Genomic DNA, 19,459 nt, shown 5'->3' on the forward strand with positions numbered 1-19,459 from the left:
ACAAAAATTATTTGCATCTTATCGATTTCCTGCCAGTTAAAATCTCACTTTTTAAGCACTCGATCTTAACTTGTGTACTAGTAGTTAGCCAGATCAAGGCTGTCAGAAGACCTATGGGTTGACCTATTAGACATGCTTTAGTATGACATTGAAAGGATACACTGTCATCTTTCTGGAAAAAAATTTTTTTTTACCAGTAGCATAAAGACTCTGTATTAAAATGACCTGTTACCTTATCTGAAAATCCCAGAAACTGAAAAGTTTCTCAGGGATAAGATTCTGTTTTGGGTAGCTCCTGCAGCCTCTGATCTTAGCTCAGTGCCTGGTATGAAGTAGGCACTCATAATTATTGTTGGATGAATTAAAAGTTTTCTTCTTGCAGGACTAAACTGTCCCCTCCAAGGAGCTTATCAGTTTCCCACAGATAGAGTTATGGGCGATAGAAATCTTTGCAGTGATTGCAGCCCATGGACGTCTCCAACCCCCGCCAAGTGTGTCCAGTGGCCCAAAGTCCCTTAAGCATTTCTCTTGCCTCCCACTGCTGCACAAGCTCAGACTGTCACCTTGATGGTCAGATGCGGAGGCAAGAAGAAAGAAGCCCATCTCCTGTGTCTCCATTGAAGAATCAGGAAGAATGGGGTCCTTCCCTGCCCAAGCCCTTGCCCATCCCCAAGCCCAGTGGGAAGGCTGAACACCGCAGCCCTCCCTGGCTGCCTCACATCCTTGGGCTGGTGCTGGGAGCACAGGGGCTCATTCTATTCCTGGATTCAACTCCCCAGGGACAGCTACTGGGGCTACAGGCACACTAATCATTCTAATAGGCTTATGGGGCAGCCCAGTTTTCTCACAGATAATGAGCCTCTATAATTTAAATCAAGACTAATTTATGCATTTGAACATGCGTTGCTAGGATAGATGAATCACCCTACTTGTGACTTGTTTTTTTAGCACAGGAGGCAGGTAAAACATTATCCACTGAGGGGGGAAGGGGCGGAGCCAGGCCTGAGTTTCAGGTACTCGTGGTCACGGAGTGTCCATAAAAAGGAAGGAGTAGGGGTGGGATGTGTTCCAAATAACCTTGAGTTTTGAGGGGTCAGTCTGGAAAAAAAAATAGACTTGAAATAGCATGAATGAGAACGACTGCCACTTCACACAGCATCTTGGTCGATCTTGGAAAGATGTCAGGGAAGCAAGGAGTTATCTGGGCAAGAGTTTGAGACTTTTGGACAAGGAGTGGGTTCCAATAAGCCCAGGAGCTCTGGGGGAAGGTAGATTGTGACCCTGTGAAAGGAAAGAAAGCGGAGAAAGAACAAAACCACAACGACGAAGGCCTTGTATCTCTCAGAAGCAGAGCAGATCACTGAAAAGTCTAGGGGATGGATGAGTCTGCCATTAGAGTACCCCATTTCTCATTCCTGGGTCTTTCCTGCCCTACAGAAACCCTCCGACCCCATGTGCTCTCTCCTATACTCTCCCAGAACCCTCGCTGTTTGCCCCTTCACTGTGACTTGAAGGCTGGGTTCTCCTCTTGCAGTGATACTCACCTTTCAGCTTTTTCTCTCTGAAAAAGGAATCAAGTGGCCAGAGAATGCCTCATCCATCCAGGAGTATTTTTAGCATCCCTTAACTTTACACCAGAAAAATAGGAATAAACCAGAACCGTCCTAGAAGGGTCCTGGGCAAACCAGACCTAAGGTCGTCCTAGAAATAAAAGACCTTGTCTCCCATTTAAAGAATTGTGGGCACCACTGAGCAGGTGGAGAGAGTTCCCTGATTCTTTCCCAAGGAGAGGGTAATGGAAGGAAATGGAAGGGAGCAGAGATACATTAGGATGCTCCCAACTGCACATTCACTTTTCACTTTCATGCATTGGAGAAGGAAATGGCAACCCACTCCAGTGTTCTTGCCTGGAGAATCCCAGGGACGGGGGAGCCTGGTGGACTGTCATCTATGGGGTCGCACAGAGTCGGACAGGACTGAAGCGACTTAGCAGTAGCAGTAGCAGCAACTGCACATAGTGAAGTATTCAGGTATTATGAGCTTATATTAAAAGGATTTAATTTTTCACATTCCGAGCAAGATCAGTGTTTCAACCATGTCAGAGCTTCTCTGAGGATCTCTTGGCGCTCTCTCCCTCCTTATTACAAAATGGCTGCCAAGGCTCCATACATCATGTATTAACAAATACACTTTCAAAGAAGGAGATGCAGTTTTTCCTCTTACCTCTTTTCTCACATAGATTTTGTCTTGCCCAGAATTTCTCCAGTAGAGTTCCTCTGTTATCAATTTAATTGGACAATATTGGGTTACATGACTATTGCCAGAGCTGAAAGGGCAGGTGTAAAATGAGGACCTACATTTTCTTTCTTTCTTTTTTAAAATTTGTTTGTTTATTTGGCTGCTTTGGGTCTTAGTTGTGGCACTTGGGATCTTTGTTACTTCCTGGGGGATCTTCAGTTTCGGCGCATGGACTCTCTGTTGAGGAGTGCAGGCTTAGTTGCTCCGTAGCATGTAGGATCTTAGTTCCCCGACCATGGATCAAACCCACGTCCCCTGCATTGCAAAGCAGATTCTTAACCACTGGATCACCAAGGAAATCCCGAGAACCCACTTTTTCTACCTCTGCGATACGCAATGGATTCTGCTGGCCTGAAGGGTGAGCTAGCAACTGACAGTGTCTACAGCAGTGAGTTGCTGGGAGGTTCAAAAAGGAAAATTCATAGAAAGCTCCCTCCATAGTTTTTGACATAAACCTGGATTCAATAAGTTTAGCAATTTATATCAATTTATACAGTCCTGGACAGAGAAACGTTTTAAAGAATGAGCAATAGGAATACAGATCTAAAGGCAGGTAACTTGGCTTTCCCTGCCTGTCCGTTTCCATTTTGCAACCAAGAAGACAGGCAAGATTCAGCCCATACTCAGCTTTCATGCCACCTCACTTCAAGACAACCTCAGGCTATGGAGCTGGAACTTTTATCTTTCACAGACGCCAAATTTTCCATTTCAGCCTGCATAAACGGAGCACGAGAATACCCTAAGGCCTGTGTTTGCTACGTGTTTTCTACGGATGCCAGCAAAGCAAGACTTCTAGTAATGGAATCAGTAACCTAAGAGGACTGAAAAGGCAAGTCTGAATCTACCCTGCCTGTCATGTTCCAGCGAACGATGAAAGCACAGTAACGGGAAACATTGCCTTCTGACGTGTTCAAGCCAGCCTGCCCCTGCTAGGTACTATTATTAGCACCAATATTAATAAATGCTCTGACAGGCAGTAAAGGTTCAGGCTGCTGGAGAGTCACAGAGCGTGCCAGACACACAAACTGCCTGCCCCGGGCAGCTCATAAGCATGGAGGACACACGGCAAGGCCCTAATGGCAGAAAACACGATGACCGGGGAGGCGTTCCTGTGATGAGGTGGGGAGAGTTTTTTCAGAGCTGGGAACGAGAGAGACAGGCCTTGGCACCTGCTACCTGGCCAGCCACCGCATCAGGAAATCATGGGAGAGATGATAGCAGACAAGTGACAGTCCACTTCAGATGTCACCTCGACCAACTTGGAGCCTTGAGGGAAGCACTTGAGAGGAGTCCAGCTCTCTTGCTATCTGAGGTTAGGCTGGGATAGAGCCTACAAACTGCTGCCCAGAGTCTAGACTCTTTCTTCCTTTAAGAAACACAGCTCTCTGCATTAGTTAGCAGGGAACTCTTAGGAGTTGGACTCTTCAAGCGATAGCTTGTCCTAGATGCTGTGGCAGTAGGTGTGGTTACCTGACTGACCTCCAGCCAATGAGTTGAGGACAGAAGCCATGCATGTGCCTTGCAAACCACAGTGTTTTGATACAGAAGCTCCAGGCCTCCACTCTTTCTTCCCCCTGCTGTCACCTGCGGGGGAAGGTCACCTGCTGTCACCTGAGCTACTGCTGCAGGTCCAGAGACGGAGGTCGCCGTCAAAGATGGCTGCTCTGTCTTACCGTCATGCGACTTTCCCAGCCCTAGACCTCTTGCCCTCCTCTGCTCCCCTGGATGGGAGAAGAGCAAGCTTCTGCCCTACTTAAGCCACTGTATGTCTCGGTCTCTTTCTTAAAGTAGCTTATCCCATACAACGTTCCCAGGCTTGGTTCTGAACTCGAGGAAGAAAGCAAAGCCTCAGGTTCATGGGGGTTAATAGTTTACACACACCACCTTCAGCGGGCGCTCGCCTCTCTCCCTCACTTAGTGGACTCCCCTGAACTGAATGCTTTTCTGTTCCATGACTCATTAGCTTCTTTCCCATCTTAGAGCTCCTTCCCATTGGATTAGTCTGCTATTGGCTGCGCTAAAAAAGGATCACAGACTGGGAGGCTTCAATAGCAGAACTCTTATTGTCTCACAGTTCTAGAGGCTGCAAGTCTGAAGTGAAGGTGTCGGCAAGGCTGGTTCTGTCCCAGACCCTCAGACCTCTCTCCTTGACATGTAGATGCCATCTTCTCCCTGCGTCTCTTCATATTGCCTTTCCTCTGTGTGTGCCTGTGTTCACATTTCCCCTGTTCATAAGGACACCAGTCACATTGGGTTAGGCCCACGCTGCTGCTGCTGCTGCTAAGTCACTTCAGTCGTGTCCGACTCTGTGCGACCCCATAGACGGCAGCCCACCAGGCTCCCCCGTCCCTGGGATTTTCCAGGCAAGAACACTAGAGTGGGTTGCCATTTCCTTCTCCAATGTGTGAAAGTGAAAAGTGGGTTTTTACTTAATTACCTCTGTAAAGATTCTCCAAATAAGGTCTCATTTTGAGGTACTGGGGGTTAGGACTTACAACATACGAACTGAGGGAGGGATACAGTTCAGACCATTGCAACCTTTATTTTGTTAAATTTACTTATTTTCGATTGTGCTGGGTCTGCATTGCTAGGCGCAGGCTTTCTCTAGTTGCCGCGAGCAGGGGCTACTCTTCATTTCTGTATGCGGGCTTTTTATCGCGGTGGCTTCTCATTGTGGAACACACTCTCTGGGCACGCAGGCTTCAGTCGTTGCAGCTTGTGGGCTGTAAAGCGTCAGGGCAGTAGGTGTGGCACCCAGGCTTAGTTGCTCCATGGCGTGTGGGATCTTCCCGGACCAGGGGTTGAAGCCATGTCCCCTGCACTGGCAGGTGGGCTTCCACTACCTGGGAGGCTGCAACTCTTCCTTTAGAACATGAACTTCCTTCACCGGCACAGAGAAGACACTCATTAATCTTTACTGAGAGATTCAATATATAAATATTCATCGTTTTTATTGTCCCAATCATGATCATTTTCAATTAGAAATCTTTAACTGGCATATCTACTTCAGTAGTTGATATTAATTTGTATTTACTTGGGAAATAATAATTAATGTGAATAGTAGCATCCTGGAATTATGGAAAGATCCCAAAATGTAATTTGAGTAATTGGACAGAGATTACACTAAGCTCACTATAGTTTTAATATTGATGATATTTTATTAATATAAAATTTGGACATTCATCAGTTCAGTCGTGTCAAACTCTTTGCGACCCCATGGACCGCAGCATGCCAGGATTCCCTGTCCACCGCCAACTCCCGGAGTTTATTCAAACTCATGCCCATTGACTCAGTGATGCCATCGACCATCTCAACCTCTGTCGTCCCCTTCTCCTCACACCTTCAATCTTTCCCAGCATCAGGGTCTTTTCCAATGATTCAGTTCTTCCTGTCAGGAGGCCAGAGTATTGGAATTTCAGTTTCAGCATCAGTCCTTCCAATGAATATTCAAGACTGATTTCCTTTTAAGATGGAGTGATTGGATCTCCTTGCAGTCCAAGGGACTCTCAAGAGTCTTCTCCAACACTACAGTTCAAAAGCATCAATTCTTCGACACTCAACTTTCTCTATAGTCCAACTCTTACATCCATACATGACCACTGGAAAAACTGTAGTTTTGACTTCATGGACCTTTGTTGGCAAAGTAATGTCTCTGCTTTTTAATATGCTGTCTAGGTTGGTCATAACTTTTCTCCAAGGAGCATGCATCTTTTAATTCCATGGATGCAATCACCATCTGCAGTGATTTTGGAGCCCCCAAAACTAAAGTCTGTCACTGTTTCCATAGTTTCCCCATCTATTTGCAATGACGTAATGAGACTTACAAGACCTTTGAGAACACCCAGAAATCATGTCCTTTTCATTACAGGGGACTGGAATGCAAAAGTAGGAAGTCAAGAAACACCTGGAGTAACAGGCAAATTTGGCCTTGGAGTATGGAATGAAGCAGGGCAAAGGCTAATAGAGTTTTGCCAAGAGAACGCACTGGCCATAGCAAACACCCTCCTTCAACAACACAAGAGAAGACTCTACACATGGACATCACCGGATGATCAACACCGAAATCAGATTGATTATATTCTTTGCAGCCAAAGATGGAGAAGCTTTATACAGTCAGCAAAAAAGAGACCAGGAGCTGACTGTGGCTCAGATCATGAACTCCTTATTGCCAAATTCAGACTTAAATTGAAGAAAGTAGGGAAAACCACTAGACCATTCAGATATGACCTAAATCAAATCCCTTATTGAAGTGAGAAATAAATTTAAGGGACTAGATCTGATAGATAGAGAGTGCCTGATGAACTCTGGACGGAGGTTCGTGACATTGTACAGGAGACAGGGACCAAGACCATCCCCATGGAAAAGAAATGCAAAAAAGCAAAATGGCTGTCTGAGGAGGCCTTACAAATAGCTGTGAAAAGAAGAGAAGCAAAAAGCAAAGGAGAAAAGGAAAGATATAAGCATCTGAATGCAGAGTTCCAAAGAATAGCAAGGAGAGATAAGAAAGCCTTCCTCAGTGATCAATGCAAAGAAATAGAGGAAAACAACAGAATAGGAAAGACTAGAGATCTCTTCAAGAAAATTATAGATACCAAGGGAATATCTTTTCATGCAAAGATGGGCACAATAAAGGACAGAAATGGTATGGGTCTAACAGAATCAGAAGATATTATGAGGTGGCAAGAATACACAGAAGAACTATACAAAAATGATCTTCATGACCCAGATAACCATGATAGTGTGATCATTCACCTAGAGCCTGACATCCTGGAATGCAAAGTCAAGTGGGCCTTAGGAAGCATCACTATGAACAAAGCTAGTGGAGGTGATGGAATTCCAGTTGAGCTATTTCAAATCCTGAAAGATGATGCTGTGAAAGTGCTGCACTCAATATGCCAGCAAATTTGGAAAACTCAGTAGTGGCCACAGGACTGGAAAAGGTCAGTTTTCATTCCAATCCCAAAGAAAGGCAATGCCAAAGAATGTTCAAACTACTGCACAATTGCACTCTTCTCACACGGTAGTAAAGTCATGCTCAAAATTCTCCAAGCCAGTATTCAATAGTACATGAACCATGAACTTCCAGATGTTCAACCTGGATTCAGAAAAGGCAGAGGAACCAGAGATCAAATTGCCAACATCCGTTGGATCAAAAAAAAGCAAGAGAGTTCCAGAAAAACACCTGCTCTATTGACTATGCCAAAGCCTTTGTGTGGATCACAATAAATTGTGGAAAATTCTGAAAGAGATGGGAATACCAGACCACCTGACCTGCCTCCTGAGAAATCTGTATGCAGGTCAAGACAGTTAGCAGGTCAAGCAACAGTTAGAACTGGACATGGAACAACAGACTTGTTTCAAATAGGGAAAGGAGTACATCAAGGCTGTATATTGTCACCCTGCTTATTTAGCTTATATGCAGAGTAAATCATGAGAAATGCTGGGCTGGATGAAGCACAAGCTGAAATCAAGATTGCCGGAAGAAATATTAATAACCTCAGGTATGCAGATGACACCACCCTTATGGCAGAAAGTGAAGAACTTAAGAGCCACTTGATGAAAGTGAAAGAGGAGAGTGAAAAAGTTGGCTTAAAACTCAACATTCAGAAAACGAAGATCATGGCATCTGGTCCCATCACTTCATGGGAAATAGATGGGGAAACAATCGAAACATTGACAGACTTTAGTTTTTTGGGCTCCAAAATCACTGCAGATGGTGATTGCAGTCATGAAATGAAAAGATGCTTGCTCCTTGGAAGAAAAGCTCTGACCAACCTAGATAGCATATTAAAAAGCAGAGACATTACTTTGCTAACAAAGGTCTGCCTAGTCAAAGCTATGGTTTTTCCAGTAGTCATGTATGAATGTGAGAGTTGGACTATAGATAAAGCTGAGCGCCAAAGAATTGATGCTTTTGAACTGTGGTGTTGGAGAAGACTCTTGAGAGCCCTTTGGACAGCAAGGAGCTCCAATCAGTCCATCCTAAAGGAAATCAGTCCTGAATAGTCATTGGAAGGACTGATGCTGAAGCTGAAACTCCAGTACTTCGGCCACCTGATGTGAAGAACTGACCCATTTGAAAAGACCCTGATGCCGGGAAAGATTGAAGGCGGGAGGAAAAGGGGACGACAGAGGATGAGATGGTTGGATGGCATCACCGACTCGATGGACATGAGTTTGAGCAAGCTCTGGGAGTTGGTGATGGACAGGGAAGCCTGGTGTGCTGCTGTCCATGAGGTTTCAGAGTCAGACATGAACTGAGCAAGTGAACTGAACTGAAAAAAACTTGAGGGTTTAAGTAACATACCAAAAACGGGATTTCAATAAAATGAGAATAAAAACAGATTAAGTTGGATTAAGATAAAAAAAAAAAGAGCAAGTGTTCTGACCATTTGAGTCATTATAATTGCTTTACTAATACGTGGAATCTAAGATATGAGACAGATGAACATATCTATAAAGCAGAAACAGAATCATGGAGACAGACCAGACGGGTACTAGCCAAGGAGGAGGAGGTTGAGTGAAGAGCTGGAGTAGAAGTTGGATTTAGCAGAGGTAAGCTTTTATATATAGAATGAATAAATAACAAGGTCCTACTGTATAGCACAGAGAACTATATTCAACATCCTCTGATAAACCATAATGGAAAAGAATATTTTAAAAGGAATATGTATACATACATATATATATATATATATCCACTTTGCTGTACAGCAGAAATTAATACTACATTGTAAGTCAACTATACTTCAATAAGTAAATAAATTGCTCTACCAGAGCATAAAGTTATATTCAAAATTTTGAACAACACAGCAGCAGATGCAAACAATACCCAAGAGGCAGTTTTATAGCAGTTCTTCAGGAAACAGAAGATGTTTACCTTGTAAAAAACTCGAGAAATTTCCACATGGGCTGATCTAGAGGACACATCTGTCCCCTGCCCACCAATTTCACCCAGAATTCAGAAGAGGAACGTAAGCTGTTTCTTGTACCCGTCATTATATCAAGCAACAACATGAAAACAATTTAGTGAAGGTAGCTTTTGAGGTGCATGGTGCAAATATGAAAACTTCCACCCAACAGTAGCACTTAAAATACACAGAAGAGTAGCTGTGACCACATGCCTCCAATTCTCTCTCCTAAATCTCTAATTTCCATTCAACCAGGCTCTTGAGGGCTCATATTGGAATCCTTATGGGAGTCGGACGTCTGCATTAAATCTAGGCTCCACTGCTTCTGAGCTGGGTGACCTTAGGTAAGTTATCAATGTATAAAATGAGAATGATTATAGTACTTATTTTACATGTAAATCCTGTTTTACAAGATTAAATTAGATAACGTACTTGAAACTCTTAATACAGTACTTAGCACAGCACTCAGTCATGTTCAGTTCAGTTCAGTTAGTGGCGATCAACAGTAACCTATGATTGGATCACAGGAACGTAAATATACTTCGGAGACCACTTGGGTTAATGGTAGAGTTCACATTCCCTTGTGAAATGCTCCAATGTATTCCTGCCTGGACAGAAGATTTCATGGTCATATAAAGAAGGGTACTGGAGAAATTGTTCTTTCACTAGAACACCTCGTTCTCTGATAGAAAACAGTGTATTCACTCCATTGACAACTTTCCAACAGTAATGCCCTCATTATAATCCTGGTTTCATTTCTTGGCATTAATTCATTCAATTAAATAGAAAGCAAAGAGACTCTAATTTACCCGAGTCTAATTAAACACAAGCATACACACACTTTTGTATAGATAACCCATCTGTTGTACAACAAAGCATTTGACTTGCCTTTGTCCCTGGTTCCTGGGAGAGAGGCTGAGGAGGAATGCCCCTTCTATTAGGCATGTCTTTGTTATTCATGAGCCTTTTGGATCACACTGAGGTGACTAAGGCTGGAATCTGAAAGATCAGAAAGGTCTGATTAGGAGCTTGAGGCTCTGAGCTCCTTCTGTGGGTGGGAAAGGTGTGTCTGTTTCATTACCTCCATTGACTGGGAGTTATACTTAACAATTTTGTTCACATTCCTCTGATAAGGACTAGTTGTGTGGCCTCATTTGGATTCAGGTTAGGCTGGGAAATGTCACTGTGGTCTGAGCTACTCTTCCCAGACAGAGTCCTATAATTTGGAAAAGAGGGCATAAATTTTGGTAGACTGCCATCAGAAATTGGCTAAAGGGTAGACCCATGACATGGCCCAAACAACCAATCTGAGGACGCCTGATTGATATTGGATTGACATTGGAAAGCTAGGAGGAAAAGAGAGCTTTTGGCGTGGGGCGGGGGGGGGGGCGTGGAGATCTGAATTTGGACTTTTGTTGCCAAGTTCTCTGTCATAGGTCAGAACGTCTGCAAAACAAAAATAGGCAGGGAAGAAGAGAGAGAAATTCAGAGGAGGGGAGAGACAGAATTTGAAAGCAAGTGAGTCCCAGTGGCCACAGGAGAACTGGGGCTTTATTATGACCAAATTAGTGGCCTTGAACAAATCACTATTCTTGTTTCGCTAAAACACCTCTTTCTCTGATAGAAAACAGTGTATTTCACTCCACTGACAACCTTCCAACAGTGATGTCCACATTATAACCCCTAGTTTCATCTCTTGACATTATTTCACTTGAGATCTGAGATCCACTGAGATCTGTTGATACCAGTTTTCTTGTTTGTTTCAATATCTCATTAGCCTTTTTTATTCTGTTGAGTCCTTTTCAATGTCCATGTACATAAGTAACATGTCTTTCATTCATCGTGACTCCAGTTCTCAGTTGGAGCCCAACTGACAACTACAAATGTATTTTTATTGCAACATTGCCTTCTTATTGCAGAGTATGCACAACAGGTGTTTTCCTTGTGCCCCCAGTTCATGGAGAGCATGATCCTTCTGTATGACTCAGTCACTCAGGTGCCCCCTAGGATGTGCGGGGTTTCGCCCCCGACACCACGTGGTCTCAGAGTACTGTGCTCTGAAGTCAGATCTGTCTCTGGCAGTGCTGCCAATTCCCTCTGCCGTCGTCATTTCTAGCTGCTGCTAATCTCCCTAATGAAGACTCAGTTGCTTAGATCAAGGTCCAAGAATGTGTCCTTGTCTGTCCTCCCTTCGAGTAAAGTACAACTATTTCCCTTGAGACCCTTTCCATTGACTTCAGAGTTAAGTTCTAGGTGCTTGGTGACCGGCATTCCTAGAAATCTGACCTCAGAGAATCAGGGCAATATTGAAATGCCTGCCTATTTACCTATTTAGCAAAAATACGGCACACAAGTCATAAGACTGAGTTTACAAACCACTCTCCTCTTAAGCGATCAGGCATCCAGAAATCTTTGGCCCTTGAAAGTTTCCATGAACCTGGAGAGTCACTTAGAAGAGAGACGGATGCCTGTTGAAGACTTAATATTGTATATTCTTCACCCTTAGTCAGTCCTGGAGGTCTCTCTCCTTGGGCCTCTCTGGAAAAAGCCCACACGCTTATGCTGTCAACAAGATCAAAACAAACATCAGATCTCTTGGGGGATATTTAGAAATAGAGATCTGAGGATTAGAATGAGTCAAAGGCGGTGAAATAGCAAGTGTTTATAGGGCCGTCCTCCCTCCCTGAGAAAGGGTGTGTAGCTGAAGGGAAAATTGTGTTTAGTAAACAGCCAGAGAGTAAATATCTTTTTGGCACTGGATTCAACATACAATCTTGGTTGCATATTCTTCTACTTCCTCTTTTTTTAGGGTGGGGGAATTGAGGTGTTTTTTTTTTTAAACACTGATTTAAATTGTGAAAACTATTAGCTTATGGGTATATCTTTCCTTTTCTCCTTTGCCTTTAGCTTCTCTTCTTTTCACAGCTATTTGTAAGGCCTCCTCAGACAACCATTCTGTCTTTCTGCATTTCTTTTACTTGGGGATGGTCTTGATCCCTGCCTCCTGTATAATGTCACGAACCTCCATCCATAGTTCTTTAGGAACTCTGTCTCTCAGATCTAATCCCTTGAATCTATTTGTCACTTCCACTGTAGGGGATTTGATTTAGGTCATACCTGAATGGTCTAGTAGTTTTCCCTACTTTCTTCACTTTAAGTGTGAATTTGGCATTGAGGAGTTCATGATCTGAGCCAGTCAGCTCCTGGTTTTTGCTAACTGTATAGAGCTTCTCCATCTTCGGCTACAAAGAATATAATCAATGTGATTTCGGCGTTGACCATCTGGTGATGTCCATGTGTAGAGTCTTCTCTTGTGTTGTTGGAAGAGGGTGTTTGCTATGACCAGTGCGTTCTCTTGGCAAAACTCTATTAGCATTTGCCCTGCTTCACTCTGTACTCCAAGGCCAAATTTGCCTGTTACTCCAGGTATTTCTTGACTTCCTACTTTTGCATTATAGTCCCCTGTAATGAAAAGGGCATCTTTTTTGGGTGTTAGTTCTAAAAGGTCTTGTAGGTCTTCATAGAACCAGTCAACTTCAGCTTCTTCAACATTACTGGTTAGGGCATAGACTTGGATTACTGTAATATTGAATAGTTTGCCTTGGAAATGAACAGAGATCATTCTGTCATTTTTGAGATTGCATCCAAGTTCTGCATTTCGGACTCTTGTTGACTGTGATGACTACTTTATTAACTATGCCAAAGCCTTTGACTGTGTGGATCCCAACAAACTGGAAAATTCTTTAAGAGATGGGAATACCAGACCACCTGACCTGCCTTCTGAGAAATCTGTATGCAGGTCAGGAGGCAACAGAACTGGACATGGAACAACAGACTGGTTCCAAATCAGGAAAGGAGTACATCAAAGCTGTATATTGTCACCCTGCTTGTTTAACTTCTATGCAGAGTACATCATGAGAAACACTGGACTGGATGAAGCACTAGCTGGAATCAAGATTGCTGGGAGAAATATCAATAACCTCAGATATGCAGATGACACCACCCTCATAGCAGAAAGGAAAGAACTAAAGAACCTCTTGATGAAAGTAAAAGAGGAGAGTGAAAAAGTTGGCTTAAAGCTCAACATTCAGAAAACTAAGATCATGGCATCAGGTCCCGTCACTTCATGGGAAATAGATGGGAAAACAATGAAAACAATGACAGACTTCTATTTTGGGGGGCTCCAAAGTCACTGCAGATGGTGATTGCAGCCATGAAATTTAAAGACGCTTACTCCTTGGAAGAAAAGTTATGACCAACCTAGACAGCATATTCAAAAGCAGAGACATTACTTTGTCAACAAAGGTCTGTCTAGTTAAGGCTATGGTATTTCCGGTAGTTACATATAGATGTGAGAGCTGGACTATAAGAAAGCTGAGCACCGAAGAATTGATGCTTTTGAACTGTGGTGTTGGAGAAGACTCTTGAGAATCCCTTGGACTGCAAAGAGATCCAACCACTCCATCCAAAAGGAAATCAGTCCTGAATATTCACTGGAAGGACTGATGCTGAAACTGAAGCTCCAATACTTTGGCCACCTGACGGGAAGAACTGACTCATTGGAAAAGACCCTGATGCTGAGAAAGATTAAAGGTGGGAGGAGAAGGGGATGACAGAGGATGAGATGGCTGGATGGCATCACTGACTCAATGGACATGAGTTTGAGTAAACTCCAGGAGTTGGCGATGGACACGGAGGCCTGGAGTGCTGCAGTTCATGGGGTTGCAAAGAGTTGGACCCGAATGAGCAACTGAACTGAACTCATGAATGACCAAATTTTATATTAATAAAATATCAATGTTAAAATTATAGTGAGCTTAGTGTAATCTCTGTCCAGTTACTCAAATTACATTTTGGGATCCTTCCATAATTCCAGGGTACTATTGTTCACATTAGTTGTAAAGTGAGAGTGGGCTTCCCTGGTGGCTCAGTGGTAAAGAATCCACCTGCCAATGCAGGAGACTTGGGTTCGATCCCTGGGTGGGGAAGATCCCCTAGAGAAGGGAGTGGCAACTCCAGTATTCTTACCTGGAGAATCCCATGGACAGAGGAGCCTGGAGGGCCACAATCCATGGTGTTGCAAGAGTTGGACATGATTTAGTGACTAAAGAACAGCAACAATGTGAGAGCACCACAGGCTTTTGGTTGGGATGCTCTATAACAGTCCTCAGCACTGGGTGGCACTTGGTCCATGAACAGTGGCTGGCATTGCTATTTCTTTACTCACCATAAAGTCTCATTTTAATGTGGTAAATCCACACGGTGGAGTATTATTCAGCCTTGAAAAGGAAGTGAGTTCTGACATGTACTACACGATGGGTGAACTTTGAGGACATTAGGCTAAATAAAATCATCTGATCACAAAAAGGCAAATCTAGTATGATTCCATTTATATGATTTTATAGGAGGTACCTAGAGTAGTCCAATTCATAGAGACAAAAAAAGGGAAGGGTGGTCGCCAGAGGCTGATGGGGGTGGGGGATGGGAAGTTATTGTTTAATGGGGACAGAGATTCAGTTTTGCAAGATGAAAAGAGTTAGGGACATGTATAGTGAGGGCTGCACAACACTGCGAAGTTCCTTAATGCCACTTATCTGTACACTTAAGCGTGGTTGAGATGGTGTGCTTATTTTGTCACAGTTTTGAAAACACATAGGGGATATCAGATATGGAAAAATAAAATAGGGGAGTAGACAGTATTATGAGGGGTATGAAGTTTTAAATAGGGTGATTGACTTCCCTGAGGTGGAGATGTTTGAGCAAAGACCTGAAGTGGGGAGGGGTGAAACCGTGTGGGTTTGGTGGAGCAGAAGGATATTCTAGGTAATACGTGTGTGTGTGTGTGTGTGTGCATGTTAAGTCACTTCAGTCGTGTCCGACTCTTTGCAACCATTTGGACTGTAGCCCACCAGGCTCCTCTGTCCAGAGGATTCTCCAGGCAAGAATACTGGAGTGGATTGCCACGCCCTCCTCCAGGGGATCTTCTGGACCTGAGGACTGAACCTGTGTCTCTTATGTCTCCTGCATTGGCAGGTGGGTTCTGTGCTAGCGTCACTAGGCAAGTGTTCTAGGTCATATAGTCAGTGCAAAGGCCCTGAGGTAGGTGAGTGCCTGTGGGATCAGTGGGCTGGAGCAGAGCAGGTGAGGGGAAGATGAGACCCAAGAAGGAAGGGGAGTATCCAGCAGGAGGCTAAGAGGACAAATCCATAGGCCTTGGGCCACTAGAGGCACCTGACTCTTATTCTCAGTGAAATGGCGTGTTATTGCAGGTTTTGAGCAGAGAAATAACCTATAAATTGTGTTTTTATTGAGGCATAACCCAGGTGGCGCAGTGGTAAAGAATTTGCTTGCAGATGCAGAAGATGCTAGAGACACAGGTTCGATCCCTGCGGTGGGAAGAGCCCCTGGAGTAGGGAATGGCAGCCCACTCCAGTATTTTGCCTGGAGAATCCCATGGACAGAAGAGTCTTGTGGGCTACAGTCCACAGGGTCACAAAGAGTTGGCCAGGACTGAGTTGACTGAGCACACACACACGTGACTGATGCACAGTGTCATGCTAGTTTCAGGTGTGCATCAGGGTACTTCAGTATCTATATGCATTTCTAAGTGAGTGCTGGCCTATATTTGAACAGATCGCTCTGGCCACTATGTTGTGAGAAGACCCAGGGACCAAGGGTGAGCCTGAGAGACCAGCCAGGAGGTTACAGCAGTTATCCAAGCCAGGGAAGATGGAGCAATAGATGTGGTGATAACGAAGGAGGGAATCGGTGGGATTGGGGATAAATTTTGGGATAGAGTCAACAGGATGTGGCGAAGGATTAGACGTGATGGATGACGTTTGGGACCTGAGCCAAAATTCCCGAGGTTTACATGACACATTCATGTTAATTATCTCATGTGCCTCTCACAGGCAAGGCCTCATAGGGATTGCAGTTCCAGGGCTCAGGCTCGGGAGCCGCTGGGCCTGGGTTAGAACTGTGTTTCTGGTACTCATGAGCAGGGTGACCTAGGTCAAGACCTTTAGCATCTTTGAGCCTCAGCTTCGCCACCTGTAAAGTGGAGATGCTGACATCCGACAGATGTCTTATTGTGAGAACTGCAGTCCCTGACACCCCGGAACTGGTCACTGGTGGTATGTTATCATTTTTGCAATACAACAGGAATTGGAGCACAGCCCTTTGTTCCCAATCCTGTGTGTTCTTTCCCGAGTTCTCTTTTCTCCATTTCTGGTCAGCTTCTGGTCAATTGATCATTCTTGGGAGTTACATTCCATTTTCAAGCATTTTAATTATACTCATTGAAGATGCGTTTTCTTCAACAAACTCTTTTCTGAGGGTCCTGAGCAGCTCTGGGGCTGGGGCACTGGTTATGTGTGTGCATGGGGATTGGAGGGCAGCCCTTTGGTGACTTTTACTCAAGTATTCCCCCCTTTCAAGCAGAAACAACATGCTGCAGCCTCTTCTCCCCAGGCTTAGGGCATTGGGCTGAACTGATCAGGCATTTTAACATTTATCAAGCACTGCCTCCCTCTGACCAAAGACTTGGTTCAAGAATAACAGAGCAGAGAACCTTAGCGTCTCCCTCCTCCCCTAATTTAGGGCATAGACAAGGAGGCAGGAAGAAATGTTGACACCATCACACAGCAGGTCATGTGGGGCTTGTAGGAAGTGAGAGGGGTGAGCAGAATGAGCACTGTGCTAAGAGTCTTGGCCCCGGGTGTAGGCCACCTGTCAATCACAGGTTGCAGCCTCTCTTGGCGTCTTTGACCATGAAATAAGAATGACAACATCTGCTCTTGCACCACACGGAGGATCAAATGAAAGAGGGTAGGTGAATGGAAGATGTCACTCATGAATGACAGTATTGATTAAATCAAATGCATAAGCCATAATAATCCCAAATCATTTTCTGCTGTTTCCCACATCACCTTCATTAGGGTTGCTTAATAAAATGCTGAATTCTGGGGCCCAGTCAGGCCCAAGCTTGCCCTCCTCCCACTCTGCCCCCTGCCCTGACTCAGCACTAAGCAATTCTTAAATACATTAAAGCTTAGATCTCTTGGCTCAGGAGCTAACTTTGATGGAATAGAATAAAGGATAAGGGATAATCAAGTGCCGGGAGAGTCTTGATATTCAGCTAGGTGCTAACCTATAATATAAATGATGGATTTTATTCATCACATTTGAATCTTCCCAGTGGGTGGTACATAGAGTTCCATTTCAAATAGCTGGGTAAGGCCACTTGTCAGAATTTTAAAGAGGCAATGTGAATTGTTACACCTTTCCCTTTTGAAGGGACATTTTTTAACGTGGAGCCGTTTTTCTAAAGATGAATTTCCAATGTTCTTTCCATGTGTTCCTTCTTGTGCCCCCAGAATACTCAGCTTTGGCTTTTCTTGGTACTTTGCTAAGTGCCACAAAATCGAGGACTTACTGCTTTCATGCCAGCATTTCAGAACTGGGCTCACCTCCCACAGCCATTCCACCACTACGGCCAGATTAGCCATCACACCTGCATGTTGATCCGGGCGGGCGCCCAGAGCACAGCCTGTCCTGGTTGAAGGCAGGCCCTGAAGTTTTTGCTACACATTGACTCGGAAGGATCCAGATGCCTTCCAAAAGCCAGACAGGCGCTGGGAGTTTCTTAACCCTCAGCCTGTGCTCTCCTAACCAGACAATAAATAGGCCCATCAGCTCAGTAGCCAACCCGAGTTTTCAGCTGGGCATTTCTCCATCTACTCAGGAGACAAGAAGCTTTGTGGACACACAGATGTTCCAGGATCTATTTGGAATCAGTTGAGCGTGTGGGAGAGGAAGGGGGTGGTGGTGTGGGAGTTGTAAGGGTGACCAGCATCCTTGGGGATTTGTTCCTTGTGTGGTAGGCACAGGTCCTTCCATGTGAAATTCTTTCCAAATATACCATACACACACACACATACACACGCACATGAACAGCCAAGCACTATCTGTGCAAAGAGGCAGCTCTTGGTTATCCAATCACTGGGCATTACTTTGGCCCCTAGACATGAGAAACCAATACGCTGCCAATCAAAAGAGAGCCCAGATCCTGGAATGACCTGAGGAAGCCAACACCGCTTCACTCAGAACACACAAGAGCCTTGGAAAAGGCAGGGACGTATGTTGTGCTGTGTTGAAGTCATCTAGATATCCGGGAGCCAGGATCCTCCAGCAGACAGCTGGCTTACATTATAGTTTTTATTATTTTCACAATTCCCGTGGACCCACCGTGGGTCCCCTGCCCGCGTTGCCCCCTCATCAGGAATGCCCTCCTCCTCTCCATCTGAGGCCTCCCCATCCTCCTCAGGGCTCACCTCCTCCATGCTGTCTTCCCAGGCCACTGAAGGCCCCTCTGACCTCCCACAGCTCCGAGAGCGCCGACCGGTCATCTTCCTCATGTTATTCTGTGCATGTGAGCCTTCGATACCCAACTGGGTTCTGTGGCAGGTACCACACCTGGTGTCCTTGGTTTCCCTGCACACCCCCCCAAACCTAGCACGATGTTCAGTCCCAGTAGGTACTTGCTCAATGCCTGCTGACTCATTAGCACGGGCTGGGACATGGAAATCACCTTTAAAAATCAAATTGGGAAAGACAATAGGCTTTGTGAACATAAGATATTACCTGAGTAAAAGATGAGAAACAAACCTTGGCAAAACCAACCCAGTCGGATTATTCCATCATTCTGCACCTAAAAGAATGAGAGGCAGACAGCAAAACGCAAGTCCTGGTGACATCAGCCTTGGCAGTCCCTAATGGAAAGTGACCCTGCCAGGGCCCTGCTCCCTCTCTCGATCCGGAACACTTTCCATTAACGCTATTAACCCCACACAGCGGTCAGGGGCAGGGCCGGCTGGGCCAAACATGCTCAGTTCCAGCTGCTGAATCATCTCCATCTCATTTGCCCTTCCTCATACCTTCAAGAACTAGCAAAAGCAAAGGAGGGGGAAAGAGACACAGAGAACTATCAACTTTAGCAAATCCTTAATAGGAAGCAGTTTGGCTAGTTCACTCCATCCCTGGGAACTCTTTCCATGAAAAACATTTCTGCACCACAGCCGCGTTTTAGACTTACCATTGTATCCTCAGCCCAAAGGAAAATTCTCTCCACCCCCGACCACATTCTCTGAGCGATTTCCTTCTAAGGGTGGATAATCACTCTTCTCATTGTACAGCTTGATGGCTTGACATCAACCAGAAAACCCAGTAACATCCTGACCTTCTGAAAGCAG

General features: G+C 44.7%; 1 long non-coding RNA gene across 1 annotated transcript in view; it reads right to left on the reverse strand.

The window, feature by feature from the left end:
• The window catches only part of LOC148777559 (uncharacterized), a 70,542-nt gene extending 51,854 nt beyond the window's left edge, over positions 1-18,688 (reverse strand). Inside the window, exon 1 of the long non-coding RNA XR_016037499.1 lies at positions 18,542-18,688. This is a non-coding gene — a long non-coding RNA (uncharacterized LOC148777559). The remainder of the gene's footprint in view (positions 1-18,541) is intronic.
• Positions 18,689-19,459: the final 771 nt, after the last annotated feature.

Source organism: Moschus berezovskii, chromosome 6, assembly GCF_049115385.1.
Source record: "Moschus berezovskii isolate FMDL1 chromosome 6, NW_MosBer_1.0, whole genome shotgun sequence".
NCBI classification, from domain to species: domain Eukaryota; kingdom Metazoa; phylum Chordata; class Mammalia; order Artiodactyla; family Moschidae; genus Moschus; species Moschus berezovskii.